Source organism: Protopterus annectens, chromosome 16.part0, assembly GCF_019279795.1.
Source record: "Protopterus annectens isolate FY-2018-M chromosome 16.part0, PAN1.0, whole genome shotgun sequence".
Lineage (NCBI taxonomy): Eukaryota > Metazoa > Chordata > Ceratodontiformes > Protopteridae > Protopterus > Protopterus annectens.
This window is the reverse complement of record NC_056750.1, coordinates 357610151-357633021: the sequence shown is the minus strand read 5'-3', so window position 1 is coordinate 357633021 and position 22871 is coordinate 357610151. Positions and strand designations below refer to the sequence as shown.

The window sequence follows — 22871 nt, the reverse complement described above, 5'->3', positions numbered from 1 at the left end:
ATAGGTATGGAGCATTGATTTCCCATGTTGGTAATGACCAGGTCTAGGATATTGGAGCCCCCTGGTGGGACTATGGATTAGTTGATGCAGGGCGTTGGAATTTATGAATTCCAAGAACCGTTGCGCAAAGGTGTTGGGACATGAGTAGTTTTCCCAGTTAATGGCAGGATAGTTAAAATCACCCAGTATTAGGGTGTTTGGTTCTATCTTAATATTTTCCAGTATGTTTAGAAAGGTGCAGTGAGAATCTTGGGGTATGGTGGGGGATCTGTAGCAAGCTACAATTTGGATTGCAGTCTTACCTAGTGTTAGTTGCACTTGGAGAATTTCAGACACATTGTGTTGGCCAACTAGCCTGGTGGTGTGAATATCCTTGGTGAATATTGACACTCCTCCACCTTTAGTGTTTCGGTCCTGGTTTGGTGGCCGAAAAGTGTGGTAAGAGTTGTAGCCTGGTATTGCAGGGGTGCTCTCTGGAGCCTTGAACCAGGTCTCAGTTACTGCACAGATATCGATGTTCTCCATTTTTAGGAGTGCTTCGAGAGAGTGCATTTTGAGGTTTAGACGTCTAGCATTGAGTAGCATTACCTTCAGATTTTGCATGCTTGTACCTGTTACAGTGGTGGTTTTGTCCTTTGAAGTTTGCCTAAAAAAGGCACTATAGGGGTGGCAAGAGCCTTAGCCAGTAACCTGAATCCCAGGGGCGACAGGTGCAGACCATCTCTGGCAAAAGCATCGTGGTCTGTCAATCATGTCATCCCAGGCAGACAGATACTGGATCCCCTTTGACATGGCATTAGATTGGATGATGATGAAGGAAGCATATGATATGCATGCAGCAGAATAGTGTTACTGTAGCATTAAAAGATATATATAGCTTTTTTGGTATTTTACAGAGATGGATCAAATTGAGCATGCATATTTCAACTGTAAAAACAAGTATGCATGCATTAGTCTGTAGTAAAAACCAAGAGTACAATATTAGACTTTAGTCAGAGTGTGGGCTCAAATGCCACACTTCCCAAATATACACTACCTTTAATTGTTCAGTTATGTTTAACTTAAAGGTTTAATGCAAAAGCTTTATACCAGCGGCACACATCCCCTGCTGTAAACTGTAATCTGTATAAACTGGGACACAATCGTATGTGCAGTATAATGCACATGTCAAGGAGTACTTGCTGCCATCTGAAGTACAGTGTGCATCTGTTAGGAGCTGGTAGTCGAAAAAGCTATCTGTTGGGGGGTGGTAGTCTTAAGAGTAAAGGTTAAGATAAGAGTTAAATAATTGTACTAATGCATTATATGCCACATATGAAGGTGCTAATCTTCTCTTTTTCTTTCACCCAAATCCCCCTCTCTCTTTTTTAAAATATTTTTTTTTTAATTTTTGTTTTATTACATGTCATCAAAATGTGTCCATGTCATCTGCGTGTACCATATCATGAAATGCTCCGCAGCACAGCAGAGTAGGCCTGCCCCACTGGATCCATTTGCTTCCACTCCAACAGCTGTGGCACCATTGCCCAGCACATCTGGGAGCTAACCTGGCAGGACCACCACTTCTCCCCCTGCACTACCTGCCCCCTCAGGTAGTCTTGCCCTTGGAAGATGGTCCAGTGGTTTCCTCCAAGAGCAATGGCAGAGGTAGTAAGTTTATCACCTTCACCGAGTTGTCAGAGATGGTGCATAGGGTTGTGTGTTGCACTGTTGGTGCACACCTTTACCAGCAGGAGAGACTGCTCTCACTCCTTTTATGAAGTACCAGGAGGAGGTGGAGGAGACATCAAGTGCTCCAACCAGTGGTGGAGTGAGGCGACACTGATTGACAGTTCTGTGGGTGAGGATTTGATTCTCACTATCACGCAGCTTGACAACCATGGGTCTTGAATGTCCCGACTCTCACCCCCATCTATGGTGTCCACTGATCTCTTGGGTCCATCACCATCTATCTCTTGTCTTGTTTGTCTGCAATTGCACTTCCTCACCTACCCAACTTACTGGACCCAGACATACCTATGTCCCTTCCCCAACAGTCTTCTCTCTCTCAGAAAAAAAAAATTGGGCACCTGCCCCCCCCCAAAAAAAAAATGGTCCCATACCTAGTTGTCCATTTCGCACACGTGTTTTTTGACAAACTTGATTTGGTCCAATTGGCTATACAACATGATTGTGTTGTAGTCACCCCTCCCTCTGGAGGTGACTGTCTAAATTCAGGTAATATTCTGCATATATTATTTTTACTGTTAAAGAAACAGCTATGGTTCGTTCCTACCTGTCCCCTGCACATTCCTGAATTGCTTTTGATTTGTTCTTCCTGCTGCTTGCTCCCCATTTCACCACTGTCCTGTCTTCCTCGTTTCTTTTCTCTAATGCGTCAATGCACGATGCTGCACCAATGCACAGCAATGGTAATATGAAAGTAGTTAAAAGTATCATATATAGTTGTATTCAAAACCAGTGCCATCTGGCCCAAAAAGAAATGCATCACTCCATTAACTGCATTAACATGTGCTGCCAGAGTCAGTTAAGATGCAGGTACATTCCATAGACTCCATACTGAATGTCAGACTTGGCAATGCTGGAGAAGGATGGATCCCTTCACTTTTTGGGCTCCATGTTTACTCAGAGTTGCACATCATGCACCAGCAGTGAGCAGCTGCTAACTGGTACGTTTACCCCCACTCAGTGCAGCTGAACACCACTGCAGTATGCCATCATACAGCAACATATCTTGTATAAATTATTCATGCCGTTGCATTATACCTCTGTAATGAAAAGTATTTTTAAAGTATGATGTACAGTACTCGAACCCAGTACCATCTGGCCCCAAAAAGGAACATATCACTGCATTAACACCTGCTGCCACTGAGTCAGTTAAGTAGCAGGTGTATTCCACAGACTCAGTACTGTCATACTTAAGCACTGCTGCCAGTGGAATAGTTACATGACTTTCCTTTATTTACTAATGACTCTTAAGGTCTACCTTTGCTTGTTGCTCAATGCCATGCAAAGAAGATAAGAACAGCCCAAACTTCCATTCATTCCATTCCCTGTGATTATGCTAAGTGCCGCATCATGCAAACAGTGGCCACAAATAAAGAAAACTGACAGAAAGTACAATTTGCCTACAAATGAAAAGGTGGTTGGATGTTAATGAAACAGAACCAGTGAATTGTGCCCTGCTCACTTGCATTTCCAACCTTGACAGACACACATGTAACACTCTGTAAGTCTAACCTGACACACCTACCTGATGTAAGCATTCACAGTTGCCATCCATTAAACACAAACTCTGAGGGGAGTGCCTGCACTACGTTTACATCCTTACACAGATCCAGTATTTTGGGATTCAGTAATTCTAATGAGATCCGACCTCATTTGCATCTTCATCATGCTGACAACCCTGAATCTACACCAGATAGCAACTGTATAGCTAGGGAAACTGAAGGGGAGCCAAATTGTTTGTGTGTTGAACATAGAAGAGAGGATATTACTTTGGGCTATGTTTCCACAGAGGAGTACTGGTATTTAGATGATATGGCTGCATTTCGGCTGCTAAATATTGCATATGCTGACATGTAACGATGACTATTCTGTTTATATTTATTTTGATTAGCACACACTTTTACAGTTTCATCTGTCTGTATTACTTACAAGTATACTGTTTATTTGGGGGTGGGGGAGCAAAGCTGCATTTCTGTTATGTCACAAAAAGGTTGATGTTGCTATTCTTACTCTCCTTTTGTTCATCCCGCCTGTATCTAATGCTGTCACATGTTAAGGTCTGTTGTGCAAAAATCCCACAGGATTTTCTTTTTATTCGGTTCATGTAGACTCCTTTCCATGGCTGTATTCCAAACATTTTGGAATTTACGGGGAACACCAGCACGTAGTCTACACAATTGCTTTATAGCTTGTTGAGTTCCACACTAAGATTGGTTAATTAGCATGCAATTCAGCTGCTTATGTTGTAATTACCATGCTGCAGTGTTTACCTTGTTTGTGTGGGGATGCATGTCTGTACACGGTACTTGCTGAATCTAAAAGTTTCTGCAGCAGTAGTGTGCTGTGACATGCACTAAATGAAAAACAACTGTGTAGGCTTTATTGAATTTCCCTGTAAATCTAGCAGTTTTTTGTCCAAATATTTAGGTGACATGAATACTCCTGCTATGTAATTTAACTTACCTAATAATGCATATACAAGTTAAACTTTTTTTTTTTTTATCCAAAGACATATGATATATTTTTCCACATACTAACCATTGCACAAGCTATTCAATATTTCTTCCCACTGTTGCAATATTAATTGTTCAGTTCCAAACATTATTCCTGAAACCTGTAATTTCTAGCTATTAAAAGAAATTCCAGCAATGGTTTTCACATTAGCAGAGGCTGTACTTTTTTCATACAGTTTGATAAATGTATCCATCCCAGTATCAGTTTCATCACCTGCCATATCTTAGGAACCTATCCATCTATCATCTTTAACAAGAAGCACAATGTCATCTGCATAATTTAATATTAGTGGAAATGGTATATGTTTTTGTATAGTATCCTTGCTTCCTCTGGGTCAGTGCAAACCTTATAAATTAGTGCATTTGTTGGCGCAAGTAGCACAGCACGTAACCTTGTTTTACACCAGTATATGTGATTTCCCAGCCATCTGTTTATAAAAGACTGTATGTAGGTTTCATGTACTGATCTGAAGAATCTAGTAATATGCAGTGGTATTCATATACACTTTACATCTCACAGTGTTACTTTGTTTAACATTGTCAGATGCTTTCTCAGTATTGCAGACTATGATTTTGCCATCATATTTGTTCTTTATCTCACATAGTATTTATTTGATTTGAACCTGCACTTCCTTCACTTCTCTACTTTTAACACTGTAAATTCATTCTCCCACAACTTCTCAGTATTTTGAAACACATACTGAGACGTTCATGATAATTTTATAACAAAAATTTACTAAAGTTAAAAGCCTCCAGTTTTGTAAGTCTTTGTCATTTTTTTCCAAAGGAGTTTTACTATACCTTTTGTTGTGTGTCCATTTACGCATCCTGCTATAAACAGTCTCCTTTTACTCTTGGCTGGTTCCAGTCCTACTTTACTGGCAGAAAGCAAGCTGTTGGGTAGCAGCAGGTTTTGTCACCTTTCCTTGCTGTTCAAACAGGAGTACCCCAAGGCTCCATATTTGGACCTCTCCTTTTCAACATTTTTACCAGCAACCTACATTCATCCTGCAGACTCTCATCTGTAATACAATACACAGATGACTCTACTCGTTTATCGATCTCCAATACTATCTCTGAACTGCACACACTAACACAGAATTCCTTTTTCTCTTTTGAAAAATGGCTCAGAAATAATCAACTAATCCTTAACCCGAAAAAAAAACTCAACTCCTTCTCTTCCTAACTCAGACACATTCACCTTAAATCCAACTTTTCTCTTTCCTCCCTAGATGGCACCACTATCTTCCCTGCCTCACACAACCAACTCCTTGGGGTAATAATTGATGACTGACTAAAATATGACTTGCACATACAACATGCCATCAAAAAAACCCATCAAAAACTTGGACTACTTTATAGGAACAAAAAATTCCTCACTACTGCCACTAAACGCACTCTTGCACAGGCATTTCTGTTACCTAGTCTTCTATAAGCATCCCCCATCCTTACCAATATCCAAACTACCTCAATGCAGAAACTGGAACAAACATACAACAAAATTGCCAGATTTATTCTAAACCAACGACTCTAGTTGCATCACTGCCTCTCACTAAACAAACTTCAGTGCCTGGAATTTCCACACCTTCTCCTACAATCACAGTTCCACACTACCTTTTCCATACTCAACAAACCCCTCTGCCTGCCTTGCTCTCAACTCCCGTGTTACTCTCTACTCTACCCCCCCCCCCCCGGACTCTCTGGAGTGCTGACCAGCATCTTCTCTCAGTTTATAAACCCAAAAGAAATACTGGCATACTACTTTACAAGCACACTGTCTCACTAAATTGGAAAAAACTCCCTCTCCATATTATATACAACCTTTCCTTTCCCCGTTTTAAAAAGGAGCTTAAATCCCACCTACTAAACTTGAAATTATGCCGTTGACTTGAACAAACGTAGTCAGTCTGTCCTACTGTATAACCTGTTGCATCTCCTAACTTTTTTCTGTTAGTAACTTCTGCTTCAACAAACCTCCTAAACCCTCAGCTCTACTACCGTAGCCCACTCCTATTCCCCCCACTTCCTATCAATGTCTGTACATTTTCCTTAGTTTGAACAATGATTACCTTTTTGTTTTTACTCTTTTATGTAGTTTTAGACCACTGCTATTAGTGCAACCCTTAATGTTCATAATTTTTCTTTTGTTTTTCTCTCTATAATTAATTTTGTATTTGCATTGTTTTTAATACTTTTTGTCCTGTATGTTTATGTTTGCTGGGGCTATTTCCCCTTGAGTGGAGAAGCTCCCTGGTTAGCCTCAATAAGAGGATGAGATCCCTTATAATATCCTCCAAAGCTAGCTATGAAAGCAAAATTGCCACTGATTCTAAGGGCAACCACAAAGCATTCTATAGCTATGTCAAGAATCTCAATGGCAACACCCAGATCTGCTCTGAGTTACAGCACAACGGCACGGAAATTACTGAACCAACTGATATTGCCAACATCCTGGCAGATAGGTTCAGTGCTAACTTTACCCCCTCTCATCCTCTAAAGGTCCCATATCTATACAAGAAGAATGCAGAGTCCCTGTAATCACTTCCATGCAGGTAAAAGCTGCACACTCTAATACCAAAAAAACAGCGTCCATGGGACTGGACAACATCCCAGGCTGCGTTTTACATGAACATCAGAATGAACTGGCTCCAAACCTAAGCACTATGTTCAATCATAGTCTTACGTCAGGCTTTGCACCCACTGAATGGCACACAGCAACAGTTATCCCACTCCACAAAGGGGGAGCCACCACTGATCCTGGGAACTATCACTCTATTAGCCTGATGAGCCTGGTCTGCAAGGCCATGGAACATATCATCATGGAACTCATAAACAAAGACTTTGGAAACCTGCAATCTCTGGACCCCACCCAGTTCAGGTTTGTGAAAGGCAGATCATGCCTTCTGAACCTGATTGACTTCTTTGAGGCAGTCACCAAAGCCGTAGATGAGGGAAAAGTGGTTCACACAGCCTATCTTGACCTCGCCAAGGCTTTCAACACCATCCCCCATTCTGGAATTATAGCTAAACTAGGTATTAATCCCTACATCACAAGATGGGTTGCCAACTGGCACACTGACAGAACCCACACTGTAAAAGTTGCAGACTCCAAATCTGACTTCAAACCAGTGACAAGTGGAGTACCACAGAGTCAGTCCTGGGACCTCCCCTGTTGGGTATCTACTTCTCTGAATTACAAGCTAACAGAAAAGGGCTCTGGCTAACGAAGTTTGCAGATGACTGCAAACTAGGAGCCATAGTCGAGTCCCCAAATGATGTGGACATCCTACAGAAGGGCCTCACTGAAACAGATGCCTGGTGTCAGAGGCATGGCCTCAAGCTCAATGCCAAAAAGTGCATTGTCATCCCCTTTGGTAAAAACTCTGTACCAATGAACCACCACATAAACGGCAGTCTACTTAACACCAAATGTGTGATAACAGACCTTGGTACCCAGACAGTAGTCTCTTCTTCGATAATCACATCGCCACAGTAGTCAGGAAATCCTTCTATGTGGCACACCTCATCACAAAAGAGTTCTCATCCAGGAAAAAAGAGGTCATTGTTCCCCTCTACTCGGCACTCATTAGACCCATTATAGAGTACAATGCCCCTTTTGGAATGTATCTCACAAGAAGACATCTGCAGCAGCTGGAAATGTCACAGAAATACCGTACAAAGAGGATTACTGGCCTCAAACAGATGCCCTACACTGATGGTCTCAAAAAACTCCAACTTTACTCTGTAGCATATTGCCTACTCTGAGGAGATCTCTGCCTAACATATAAAACTATGTTAAACCCAGAGCTGTTGGACATGCTACACCTAAAGAAATCCCAATCCTTCCAAGCTACATGCTCTAGGGACCTAAACCTTGTCACCACAATAAACAGGACATGCTGGAGGGATAGATTCCTGTCCCAGAGACTTCCTATACTCTGGAACAAGCTACCCATCTATGTCAAGCCAAGTTCCTCATTAGCACTTTTCAAGAAAAATTTTGATGAGTGGATGGGAAATAGGAAATACACCCCGGGGATCACTGCTGTGGCTCTGCTCAATAGGGGCACAGGAAATTAACTTTATTGGGTGGTGTAAGCTAGGGAACCTTGTTGGCTAGGCTTGCTTAGGCCCTTTGGCCGATAGCCTAGTACCTACCTATGATCTCCACTAAAAATGGGTTGCTTACTGTCAATGCAATGCAAATAGTTGTTAACCTTTTCTTTTTCACAATTATTTTGTATTGTGATTGTTGTTTAATATTTGTAATTGTCACTTTATCTTTACTTATGTTTTCTGGGGCTTTTCCCTTCGGGTCTCCACTGAAAATGGGTTTGTTTGCAAACTCAGTTGGACTAACCCGGTTAACAAATGTGAAATAAATAAATTTAGAACATGTAAAAAGCATTTCCTCTCTCTCTCCTGCATATTTTTGTAGAACTAATATCTCATTCCAACTATCCCTGGAAAAGTATCAACCCTCCCTTTACTTTATACATCTTTTCAACTCTTCCAGTGAAATTTCCCTACTGAATTTTCTCCTAAGCTTACTGAAATGTATTTGATACTTTGTTGTCTCTGTATAATATTCCCGTAAGCAGGCCTTGGTTATTTTAAAAATGGAGAACTTATATCCCAGCTTTTTCAGAAGCATTTTGAAATTCCTGTACGATATGCCCTCGATTTTTTCATCTTTTTAACTAAAAAAATAAATAAATAATTTTCCTTTTTTCCATTCACCATACATTTTTAATTCATACATGTATCCTTTAATTTGAAAGTGCCTGTCATTCTCGCTTTCCACCCCATCTTCAAAGTCTTTATATATTTTTTCATATACCCGTTTCCAAAAGATGCCAGTCCTTTTCAGTTTGAATAAGTGTTGTATTGTAAGCACCATTCAGTCGGGGTAGAACAGTACGTTTGCATACTTGAATTGTCTCGGTGTTTCTGAAGATCCTCATAAGCTGTAAAGCCAGCCTTACCATTCTCCCTATTGTCACAGTACAAGCATTTTGTCCGATTGCTGATAGGCTAGTTAAATGGATTGGAAAATCTATAGCTTCACGTTCTGCCTTATATTCTCTGATTTATTTGCGGTTACTAGCATTCTGTTATAACTTTATATTTAAACAGTCTTTCCTTACCTAAGGAAGTGATGCATAATGTTTGCAACTAAAATTGTCAATATGGTTTGTTTTCATTTATATAAATGTGTGATTGCCTGTGTCATATGTGATAATTTAATAAACATGTTTCTTTAAAAAAATGCTTAATGTGTTCTGTCCATGTCCAGTATCTGTCAGGTGTCTTTTTCTATGCCTTAGATCCATGCTCATACCATCTAAAAGAATAATAGGCATACAAATAGCATTGTATGCCCTGTGATGTATATCTGCTTTGTAAATTTATACTTGCATATATAGATATTACTCTTAGTACCATGTCATTTAAATGGCAATCTATAAATATTTTCTACTTGGAAGGTAGGTAAATGTGTCAGTAGTAAAAGACCCAAACATTTATTTTCTCCCAAACATTATACAAATGTATCAGCTCAAATATCTGATAAATGTTTTCTGTTCAGCTATGGATATGTACAATCTAATAGGATTATTATGTCAGTTTTATGCTTGTTGCACCATCTTATAAGTGCTGTTTCTTTGTAGTTCCAACCTCACCACCACGGGTGTTGCAAAAAAAAATATATCATTGATGAGCTCAGTCACAATAATTTACAAAAATCATGAAACCCAGGTAGTGTTTCAAAGCAACAAGCATTTATTATAGATGTAAATAAAAAGGTAATCCCTTGCCTTTTTTACTATCACTTTCCTCCCCAAATGTTTTTTTTTTTCTCCTTTATCTGTTTCTCACATTGGAAGCTATTGTCTTAACGTGACACTATTAAACTCAACACCTCACCTTCTTTCCCTTCAGTTAATGCCTTAAATCTATTGCCATGTTCATAATCCTCTGCTTGTAAGCTCTCTTCAGGTATATTATCCCCCCTCTAAACTCTCTTTTGTATTTAATTCAAAATCTTCAGCTTCTTCTGTGGAAATATCCTGTTCTGCCTCCCAGCATTTGTATGCCTTTGCTTTTCTAATTCTTGTTTCTATGTATAATCAAACCAAAAATGTCCCACAGTATTACATTTGTAACATTTCATCTCACATTTCTTATGTGCGCCCCACTTATCCACACTGATTATACACAAATTTATTATTTCACAAAAACACTGTAATTTTTAGCTCAGTGAGTCTTGGCAAGCTTTTGGCAACCAGCCTTCACTCCACTTCCATAATCTCTTAATGAGCCCTTTAATTATATTAAATGTTTCCCCTGTGTGCCTTCCATATTAAACCATGCTGTCAGAAACGTTCTAGTGAAATGCATCCTAAAATCCAGTGAATTCCATATAAATGCCAGTTTACCTAACAGTTTTGTGAATTTCTTGAGCATTCCAAGTTTTTACTCATAATTCTGTAATTCAGCCCCCCTTATTATCTTTGTACAGTTTGCTTAACATACCTTGAAAGTATTGTTTCACTTTTAACAACATAAAAAATAATGCACTTATACTGTCATTTCTACATTATAGTTCACTCATCACTAAATGTGAGTTCGCATGAAGCACCATGTACAAGAGGGGTGCAAAAATAAAATTGAGCCCCAATATTGCCAACTTCAACATTTTAAATAACTTGTATAAAATAGCTATATCATGATCTCTTGATGAGAAAATATTCATATGTAATGATATAGTCTGTATCTACTGTCCTGTATGGTGGTGTTCACTCAGAGCATCCTAAAATACTAAGTATTTAAACCAAAAGGTAAAAAGGTCACACATACAAACCACTCAGTAAAAACAGCAAGAAGGATCTAGCCAAGTGAGAGTCTTCACTGTGTAATACCTAAAACATCCTGTGGTAGTAGGGTTATATGCAAATGACCACTAAGGACATATCTTGTTTTAGCTATATGGCTTCTGACTGTCTGCGACTAACATTAAACCTAGTAAGGCATTACAGTGCCTAGGCAATTCATACAATATATCCAAGCTCAAATGAATCATTTCCTTATGTACAACCATTTGCTCTCCCAACATTTTTAATGTAGTACTCAAAAGGAAATGTTCAAAATTTGACAACTAGTTATATTCCCAAAAAACATAGTCCCTGTTACAGTTTACTATGGTAATGTCGAAGCAGACTCAGTCGAATGATGGGATCATCGACCTACGTATGTGAAAGTGACAGTGTCAAATTCCATCATTGCTGAAATATGTCAACTTCGACCGCTGAATGGCCTTCAACATGTGTCGAGATAGGGGCGGGATTTGTACTTCGACAATGTCAGATTCAACATTGTCGCCGTTCAGCCACCAGACTTCGTCTGAAGTGGATTTGATCCACTTCAACATTGTCATAGTATACCCCCTGTTACTTCTGTTTTCTATCACACCTCCAACATTTACTGGCTATCAAATAAAATATCCTCTGAAGTCTGTTTAGGTATAAAAGTAGCTGTGCAAACACTTCCAAGAAAAATTCCTAAACTTTGTGGACTTTGGTGCATACTTGAAAGCCAGCTGATGACCTCCGATTGTTCATTTGTATATTGCCTTTCCATTCTCCCTTCCCAAACTGTTCTAACCTCATCTGATTGATGCTTATATGCTGTACTACTAAGTATGCCTTTTAAACAGCAACTTCTGCTCTAAACTCTGCTAAAAACTCCACCACAACTGTTTTTTCACATATGTCCCTATCCTTCTGCTTGCCTTTATGCTGTTATCCATTCCTGGTAGGGAAGGCATTCTCTAACATGCAGTTCAAACCTTTGCTTAGCCTCAACCTACTATATTGCCTTTGTTTTGCTCCCAGTACTTTTGTTAATTTTCTGCACTAAATTCCAGCCACTCTTGCCTATTTTCTGTACCTAACCTACAGTCACTGCTACAGGTAAGAATCTCCTTTCTCCATTCCTGTGTTGATGTAGCTCTTAGAATATTTTCTGCTACTTTATGAATATAATATGTGGTGGTGGTTTTACATAAACACATGTATCCCAAATCTTACTTTATGCTTGTTTTTGAACTTCCCCACCCCTGTTTCATTATTATCCCTTTCCACTTTTATTTAAGAAATTCTTTTTGTTCTGTATATCAGCCTTAACTTATACAGAATCCCTTCAAGTCAGGTAATCCTAAATCTCCTTGCTCTATGGGGAGAATCAGCTTATCTCAATTAAGCCTTATCTTCTTCCTGCCCTAAATAACTTCCTTCAGTTCTTTGTCATCCACAACTTCTGCTCTGGTTGATAAAAATATGCTTGATCTGTTTTATATATCTGGTTATTTTTCTAGTTATAGGTTCCCTATGTTTGTCAACATGCCTTTTTATCTTTTGTTGCCAAACTCATTGTGCTAAAAGTTTTTTTTTTCCACTAGAATTGTTATAAGAAATATTTTAACAGCTACTTTTCTGAACTCATGCACATTCTCCAAATACTCCCCTTACTTTTCTCTTTAGCACTTGGCAGTTGTTCCTCCTCATGTTCTGCGAGATTCCCCCAAGTAATGCAATATTTTAATTTTTGTCAATCCCTCTAAGTAATTTGTATTATTTTTTTCAATGTCTGTTTCAGTCATATTTGTCATGTTTCTAAATTTTATACATTATCTCACCCACTTGCTGTTCCTTTCAAATAAATTTCTGTCTTCTCTCAAACTCTCCAGCCACTTCCAATACCCATTCCTTAAATATGTCTCTCTAACAGATACCTAGGAAAGCAGCAGTCTCTCTTTTTTATTTTATTATCCTGTGTTTTTATGTTAGTTTTTATTTATGTATGATCAAAAATAATTTTATGCATGTCAGGTTCATAGGTAGGTACTAGGCTATTGGCCCAAGGGCCTAAGTAAGCTTGGCCAACAAGGTTCCCTGGCTTACACCACCCAAGAAAGCTAATTTCCTGTGCCCCTGTTAAGCAGAGCCACTGAAGTAATCCCTGGGGTGCATTTCCTATTTCCCATCCACTCATCAAGATTCTTCTTGGAGAGTGCTAATGAGGAACTTTGCTTGACATAGATGTGTAGCTTGTTCCAGAGTATAGGAAGTCTCTGGGTCAGGAATCTATCCCTTCAGCATGTCCTGTTTATTGTGGTGACAAGATTTAGGTCCCTAGAGTATGTAGCTCGGAGGGATTGGGATTTCTTTAGGTGTAGCATGTCCAACAGCTCTGGGTTTAGCATAGCTTTATATGTTAGGCAGAGATGATCTCAGAGTAGGCGATATGCTACAGAGTAAAGATGGAGTTTGAGATGGTCAGTGTAGGGCATCTGTTTGAGGTTAGTAATCCTCTTTGTGAGGTACTAAAGTGGCCTTTCCAGCTGCTGCAGATGTCTTGTGAGGTACATTCCAAAAGGGGTGTTGTATTCTATAATGGGTCTAATGAGTGCTGAGTAGAGGGGAACAATGACCTCTCTTTTCTCGGATGAGAACCCTTTTGTAATGAGGTATGCCACATTGAAGGATTTCCTGACTACTGTGGCAATGTCATTATCAAAGGAGAGACTACTGTCCTCCTGGGTCCCAAGGTCTCTTATCACACATTCTGTGTTAAGTAGACTGCCGTTTATGTGGTAGTTCATGGGTACAGAGTTTTTACAAAAGGAGATGACAATGCATTTTTGGCATTGAGCTTGAGGCCATGCCTCTGACACCAGGCATCTGTCTCAGTGAGGCCCTTCTGTAGGATCTCCGCATCATTTGGGGACTCTACTATGGCTCCTAGTTTAGTCATTTGCGAACTTCATTAGCCAGAGGCCTTCTGTGTTACCCTGGGCTTCAGAGAAGTAGATACCAAACAGGAGAGGTCCCAGGACTGAACCCTGTGGTACTCCACTTGTCACTGGTTTGAAGTCAGATTTGGAGTCTGCAACTTTTACAGTGTGGGTTCCGTCAGTGAGCCAGTTGACAACCCTTCTTGTGATGCAAGGATTTATATCTACTTTAGTGAGTTTAGCTATAATTCCAGAATAGGGATGGTGTCAAAAGCCTTGGTGAGGTCAGAGATTTCAGATAAGTACACATGCTCCTTTGAAATATAAAGTTTTTTTTAGACTAACCCGTTATTGTACCTTAAGGAATAATGTATAAATTCTGACTTGGTTCCTACTACTGGATTCACATCTTCCATGCTAAACATTATCATATATTTCTTCAGAAATCTACCCCTTGTTGTTGCATTTTCCCTTCAAGGACCCCTGGTACATTCTCATTATTGCATATCAGATTCCAGTCCCCACTAATAAATAGGTAGAGTATAAATACATGTCAACCTAATCCTCTTTCCCTGCCAATAAACCTTTATTACCCCAGACGTACCACTATTGTTTTTCCCTCTCTTCTCTCATTATTGGTGCTCCTCTTACAATCAGTGTTGTTGTTGTTGTTCTCCTTTATTTGTTCATCCAGAAATTGTTTTTGTCATGTTCACATGTTCATGTCTGTTTAAATGCATTTCTTATAACATTATTTATACCCAACACTTCTTAATATAATGCAGTGCTCTCTGCTCTGTCTGTACCTGTAAGGTCATTCACATTCTATGGTATATGACTATTACTCCCACATTTTATACATGATAGTTCTTTGAATGTGTATTACCAAATTAAAGTTTGCATGCTCATGCTGATCTCTTCTGTAGTTAATTCTTGTCATCATTTGCAAATGTCATATTTTTCAAGTTTTTTTTTACTTTTCAGTGAAAGCACTCAAAAAAAATAAACAGATTTTCAAACCACCACCACCCCTCCCCCACCCTCTCTTATCTCATAGAGTTTATACTAATTGACTGCATTGGACACAAAAGGATTTTCTTCCTCTTTAATTTATGTTTTATTACATTTAGAACTGAATATTCCGTGAATTTTATAGGTCTTGGTGCTCTACTATAATTTGAACAAATACACTTCATGAAACATTTTCTCTTTACATGATTTAACATTTGTGGATTTTCTGTTTTGAAAGTCATTTTGCCTACTTCTGTCAATATTTTACATGCTATCTTTCAGTTACATCCAGGAAAATTGTAGACATGCTTACCCAGCACTGTTTTTTTTGGAAACTTTATTCAGTTTTTGTGCAAGAGGAATACATTTCCTCTTCCATATTTACTAATCTGTCTCATTTTGTACAGCTGCCTTGTATTGGGATAGCATATTAGACACTTGGCAAAATGCAGTTACCTGCACAGACTGAGGATATTTTATTGAACTCTGAGTGCTTGAGTGTTCTTATTTTTTTTAATGTTATGCTTTATATTTTCAGGATTTGCACAGATTCTTGACTTTATAGTATTATTAATTCATATGTACTACAGAAAATGCCTTTTCTCATACAATTTCTTATCCTACCCTACTAACCTCTCTTGTCAACCAAACTGTCTGTCCTTGGACCCCCTCTCCACATCTTTTTTTATGAACTTTTATTCACCCTATCACTTCCCCCTCTACATTTAATCACCCTTCTGTCACTTTTGTTTTGCCACTTTTATTTTATATACTCCACAAACTGCTTTCTGCCATCTTTTACCTTTTTTGTTTCTCACTTGCTTTCCGTAAGTCCTGTTCTGCTTTTCTTGTTATCTACTCTTTCTTTTCCTTTTTCTCAGCAAATAAACTGCTAAATATAACACTTAGAGTGCACATGTTCAAACAAAATGTTACCTTGCATATCCTAGGTCACTTTCATACATTTCACATCTCCTAATCTGTCCACGTTGTTACCATGCTTCAGTACCACACACATCTACAGTTTTAGTGAAATGTTTGTAAACTTTGTAATATGTCTTTCCTATTTGCTATGCCACACGTATTTAAATGTTATGTAATATCAATATTTGTAATATATACACACACACACACACACACACACACACACACACGTAATCTTTTATATATATTTCATATGTCTGTACCTCTTGTCACCAGGCCTTCTCTGAAAAGGGGCTTTTTTGCCCAGTCAGATGTTCCTGGCAAACAAAGGCAATACATTAAATCCATGTGGAGAATACAGTTGGCTTGAAGATGTGAAGAAAATGATTACCAGCTTGAGATGTAAAGGAGGAAGACAAACGTGTCCTGTTTCTTTGCTGGAAATATGCCAGTACTGAGAAAAATTCTGTCTTAGAAAATGGAACATGGGTGGTGGAATAACTCAAAAGTTATTATTGGCTCTTGCAGTGACCACACCCCCATACTACAGTAAGTATGATATGCATAGCTCCACCTTCATTCAAGCCAGGATCTTTCCAGGCGTTTGGCCATGGCTATGAAACCCTCCAACATGGGTGTCCTGTATATGGATAACTTATTGCCAGTGTCTCAAAACCAGAAGCAGGTAGATGTAAACTGTGTTGTGACCTTCCTTGGTTATAACCCATTATTATTTGTACTAAGGAACTAATACTAGCCAGGGATAAAATATGGAAATAATTATAAAAATAAACAACCTCCAGATTAGGCAAAATACAAACAAATCCATAACTAAGTTAAAAAAAAGTAACCACAGACAAAAAAAATTACTACCTAAAACTACAAGCCAATCACAAACATCACCCAAGAAAATTCTGGACATCTCTTAACTTCTTACTAAACCCTGGCACCAAAAACAGTCCTAATCCACACTCTGATAAATCCTCCCAGCCAAATAGCTAATATCTTCAACTCTTATTTATTAAAAGTTTATCAGCTATTACTGCCAGCTTTTTTCAACCTCAAGCTATATTTTACCACCAAGTCAAATGACTTCCACTCATTCCACTAAAGCCTCGCACCCCACCTGCAAAACAACTACCTCACCAATTACCTCTTTCAACCTTAAACCAGTGCCAGCTGCTACTACAGAACTGTTAATTCTCATACTCAAACCTACTTCCATTGCAGCTGACAACCTACCCACAGAATATTTAAAATTGGCAGCTGAAGCAATTGCCTATCCCATTATCATATTAATTAACAGATCCATCTCTGAATGATACGTGCCAGTACTCTGGAAAAAGGCATACATTCTATCTCATCATAAAGGTGGCAGCTCTACCAATATCTCCAGTTTCCATCCCATAGCTATACTATCCCCTGTCTTTAAGCTTCTAGAAAAGTGCTTTCATGTACATCTTCTAAACTTTCTTCTTAATAACCAAATTCTATCTCTTTCACAGCACAATTTCAGACCAGGCCACAGCACTATGGCTGCATTGATATCTTTCATGGATACTGTAAACATGCTCAGGACTTGGGCAAACTCATCTCCTCCCTATTTCTAGACCGATCAAAAGCTTTTGATACAGTTTCACATCCATTATTTCTACAACTATCTAACATGGGTGTATCTTCCTCTACTATTAATTGGTTCTCGAGCTATGTATCAGACAGATTGCTGGCTGTTGAATGACAAAATGCTGTCTCCTCATATCTTTACAATCCCGTAGGTGTCCATCAAAGTTCCATACTAGGCCCCCTCCTATGTAACATCTTTATCAACAACCCCCACTCTTCATCTTGCCAACACTCTCACTCAATATGCAGATGATTCTACGCTTATATGTTCTGCTGATTCCATATCCCTTTTGCCATGAATCACTCAATAATAGGCTTTCTCCTGTACAGAAAACTGGTTCTACAGCAAACCTGGCACTAAATCCAAATAAAACCAAACTGCTCCTCTTTACTCCAAAGAAGAAAGATCCCTTATACAAGACAGTTCTCTGTCCAGTCTCAAAACAAAACAGTTGAAGTTGTTACTCGCACCAAATTACTAAGAGTAATAATTGATTTGGATTTAAAATTTTACTTAGACATACAACCCTATATTATCAAGGCACATCAAAAACTAGGCATACTATATCGGCACAAGCACTTTCTTAAATCTTCCACTAGACAAACCCTCACAATCACTTACTTAATACCCTCTCTAAACTATGGTGCCCATCTACTCACAAACCTTCAATCCTCACTGAAAACTAAGCTTGTGATGTGCTATAACAGTCGCCAAGTTTGCTATCAATCAGAAATATTCCACTCACCACTCTACATCCCTTCTCTCCTTCAACTGGCTAGAGCTTCCTCACTACCTCACTTACCTACAGCTACCCAGTGCACATAAATTAATCTACAAACCTGCCCTGCCCTTTGTTCACTGTTTAGTCACTATCTACCCCAAAGATCTCCCAGATTAGAAAATCAGCAACTGTTGCAGGTCCACAAACCCAAACTACCAGCTGGAGAACGTCTGTACTCCTATGCCATAGCTTCAGCCTGGAATGCCCTCCCATTAGCAATTAGAACTATTCAGATAATGATAGTAGTGTATATATACCTTCAAGGAACTTTAAGGTCCATACAACTGGATATATAATTGTGCAACCAAGGGTGTGGTTTACATGGGGATCTGTGTTCTATGTTGGAGTTTTTATATAGGGAAGACAGAAAGGCCTTTAAGGCGAAGAATTTATGAACACGTAAATGACATCTCTAAAAAGAAAGACACAAACGCCTTTTATAAGCACTATACACAGTGCCCTGATATGAAACTTAAATTTATGGTACTGGAACAGGTTGCACAGGACCCTAGGGGAGGAGACTGGGAAACATTCCTGGAATATAGAGAACTTATATGGCAATTAAAATTAGACGCAGCTAGGTCCCCAGGTTTAAATGACAGTATTAGTATTTCAAGTGTACTCAAACTACGTAAAGCGAAACTGTAGTGTTATATACGGTTATATATATTACATATATTTTTTTAGAATTTTATAGATAGAACATTAATATAATATGGTTGAAAGAATGTTTTTTAACAGTGAACGATGTGTCTGGAAGTATTTTGGTATTAATGTATTGTTTTATTTTTGTAAGTATATGGCTTGTTAAACATTTTGCAATGCAAAAATGTGGATGAGGTTTTTAACATTTGTTTTTTAAAGGAATTCAATTGAAGTAATTCTGACTGATTAACTTAAATTGAAGCAATTAAAAAAACACCATGTGACCAATGGTTATTGTATTTAAGGGCATTACTTTTTTATGTTTGTATCTTGATAAAGCCTGGTAGGAACCAGGCGAAAGCGCTTGAGATATTTGATGTTTTTTGGGTTTTAAAGGTTATTAAAAGACTTTAAACTACAGTTTGCTGCAGCCTGTCGTTTCTCTGCTGTGGACTTTGCTGTTGGTGTTTGTATTCGTTTCTGAGAGACTTTCTTAAATCTTCCACTAGACAAACCCTCACAATCACTTACTTACTACCCTCTCTAAACTATGGTGCCCGTCTACTCACAAACCTTCAATCCTCACTGAAAACTAAGCTTGTGATGTGCTATAACAGTCGCCAAGTTTGCTATCAATCAGAAATATTCCACTCACCACTCTACATCCCTTCTCTCCTTCAACTGGCTAGAGCTTCCTCACTACCTCACTTACCTACAGCTACCCACTGCACATAAATTAATCTACAAACCTGCCCTGCCCTTTGTTCACTGTTTAGCCACTATCTACCCCAAAGATCTCTCAGATTAGAAAATCAGTAACTGTTGCAGGTCCACAAACCCAAACTACCAGCTGGAGAACGTCTGTTCTCCTATGCCATAGCTTCAGCCTGGAATGCCCTCCCATTAGCAGTTAGAACTATTCAGACTCATCTTCCTTCAAAACCTCTCTACATACGTATCTCTCCTCACACTGGAACTGCACATGCATTAAACCCCCAGCCCTTAAATCTTAACCTCAACAAGTTGTGTTACATCTCTAGTCTCAGGCCATATTGTCTTTACTTACAAAGATATCCTCCACTAGTAAAGGGGGACCTATAGTAATTATGGATTGACAGCATTATTTATCAAGTATGAGAAAAATGTTGTGATAAAGTATACATGAATATTAGTTACAATGATGTTTATAGGATGATTAATAAAGTGCATAACATGTTGAATGAATGTTTGATGTCTCGCATTATAGAGTATCACATGTATGAATATTTTATGATGGATGAACAGCTTATACCAGTGATACAAGGGTTACCCAAAATACACAAAGAACCCCAAAATCCTCCACTGAGACCTATAGTTTCAAGACATAATTGGTGCACAGAGTCAATATCTGTATTCTTGGAGAATTACTGGATAGGAATTAGGTATTTTTGAGAGATTCAAAACAGTTTCTAGAAGATTTGTTTATATATTTTTAAGGTAAAATAGAAACAAGGGGTTTAATGCTTGTTACCTTAGATCCCTGTTTACTAATATACCAAATGAGAGGGGGGTGCTGATGTTACATCAGTATTTATTAAGACACAGTGAGTTTGATCATAAATTCTTAGATTTGTTATGCCTCCTAATGGAGATAGTATTGGAGAACAATGTGTTCATTTTTAATCTTGAGATATATCTACAGAGAGATGGCACAGCTATGGCACTTCATGTGCCACTAGCTACGCCAATGTAGTTATGGCCGAATGGGAGGAAAATGTAATTCTAAATCGACCTTTTATTAAGCTTATAGGTTTACATCGACGTTTTGTCGATTTATTTATAGTCGGGGAAGGCACCCTAAATGAACTAAGGTCTTTATATGAGCTTATTAATAGTACAACTTCCTTTCTGAGATTCACGATAAATTTTTCTTTTGATGCGATAGATTATTTAGATATAAAAGTTCTGAAACGTCTGGAGGGGGTACTAGGGTGCATGGAAAAAAGTGTTATAGGAATAAGTTATCGCACAGGAGGAGTATGCACAACTCATATTTTTGATAATATAGTTAAAGGACAATGGGTGAGAGCATCAAGGCTGTGTGTGGAAGAGGAGGTTTTTAAACATGAAAAGAAATGACTTGAAACTAGGTTCATTAATTGGGGTTACAATGCAAAAAAGGTCAGTTGTATTTTAATACAAGTGCAGAGGTTGAGAAATATGGAGGCTAAACCGTATTTCTCTGAAAGTGAATGTAGAGTGAGAGGTAGAAATGTGAATAGCGGGATTGAAAATACAGTAAGGATGCCAGTCTTTTATTCCAGTAATGTGAAACAAGTCCTAGATGTTTACAAGAGGTTCTGGCCAGTTCTGACAGCTGATGATCAAATTCAAGAGGTATTCGAGGCTAATCCAAGGTTTGTATTTAAAAACATGAAATCTTTGAAAAGATTGTTATGTTACCCTAACAATGCAGGAGGAGACAGAGGTGTTGAGATTGAGGAAGCTACCGTACCTTGTTCAAAATGTAATTTTTGTAGATCCACAGACACTTCTGTGCAGTTTTTCACCCATATGTGAACAAGGTTTTATTTTTAAGGTGGAAGCCAGTTGTGAAACAATGCATGTGGTCTACTTAGCATGTTGCCTAATATGTAAATCATTTTATATAGACAAAATTGATAGGAAATGAAGGGGTAGAATAAGGGATAATCAGTATAGCATTAACAGTAGGATAGCTAGCAGTGCTTTAGCGAAACGTGATAGGTAATAATTCACACCAGTTTAGATTTTCAGTCATTGAGACAACAAGAATGAATGAAAGAATGTGTGGCATTAGGAATAGGATGGCGGTGAATGAAATTAGATGGATAATAAGAATGGAAGTGGATAGTGGTAGAGGTTTGTATGATGAAGTCCCTATAAAACCGGTTTTGAAAGCCAGACCTATATATATACATATATATATATATATATATATATATATATATATATATATATCTAGGGCTTGATGTGATCATATGTTATTTTTAACATTATTGTTTTGTATCTTTTATGTATGTTTTCATGCATGTTTTTGATATATTTTACATATATCTGTTATCCAGTGTATAAACAATAGTTTTAGATCTGTGCGTTAAATAAGGGTTTATGTATAGGGTATGTGTGCGTAAGGTTCATCAAGTGTTAGAACCTTTTACTAAATGAATTTTTCTGTAGGGCTTAATTTCCTAAGTAATGGACAGTTTGATATTATAATGTACATATGTATAGTTTTGATGTTCGGGATATGTCCATTTAAAATATAATTGGTTTATACTGGAATGAGGAAGGGCAATGGCTTACTTGCATTTAAAAAGGAAGCTTGTATTGTGTGTTAATGTCTGAAGAAGCAGTTAATTTGACTGTGAAACCAGATATATTCAACTACCCAAGGCTTTATTTGTCATCTGCCATATCAGTTTAACCCAACATTTTCCTCTGTAAGGTTAAATATAACAGAATAAGCATTACCTAGTAAATATCTTTTATTCCTTTGCACACGAGTGTGGGTGCTAAGAGCTTATAGTTTCTAATCTGAAATGTAGACTACCTTTTTTAGCTGTGATTTTTTTTTTATGCTTGTAGGTTTATGGTACCAACATTCAAAAGGAACATCACTGCCATGTAATGCAAGAGGCACGTTTTCTCACCTTTGCAGTGTATACAGAGTAGTTACCATGCTATGTACAGCTAAAGCACATATTAGGGATGCACAACCATGGCACTTACTGTAAGCTGCTGTTGGACCCCAAATTCCCTATGTTTAATGTCTACTGTCTGACTACTTTGGTTTTGGCATCTCTGGGCATTAGGTGCAGTAAGCAAGACTTC

General features: G+C 38.3%; 1 protein-coding gene across 1 annotated transcript in view; it reads left to right on the top strand.

The window, feature by feature from the left end:
* The window catches only part of SARDH (sarcosine dehydrogenase), a 2624838-nt gene that overhangs the window by 1530173 nt on the left and 1071794 nt on the right, over positions 1 to 22871 (top strand). The gene's annotated exons all lie outside the window — the stretch shown is intronic.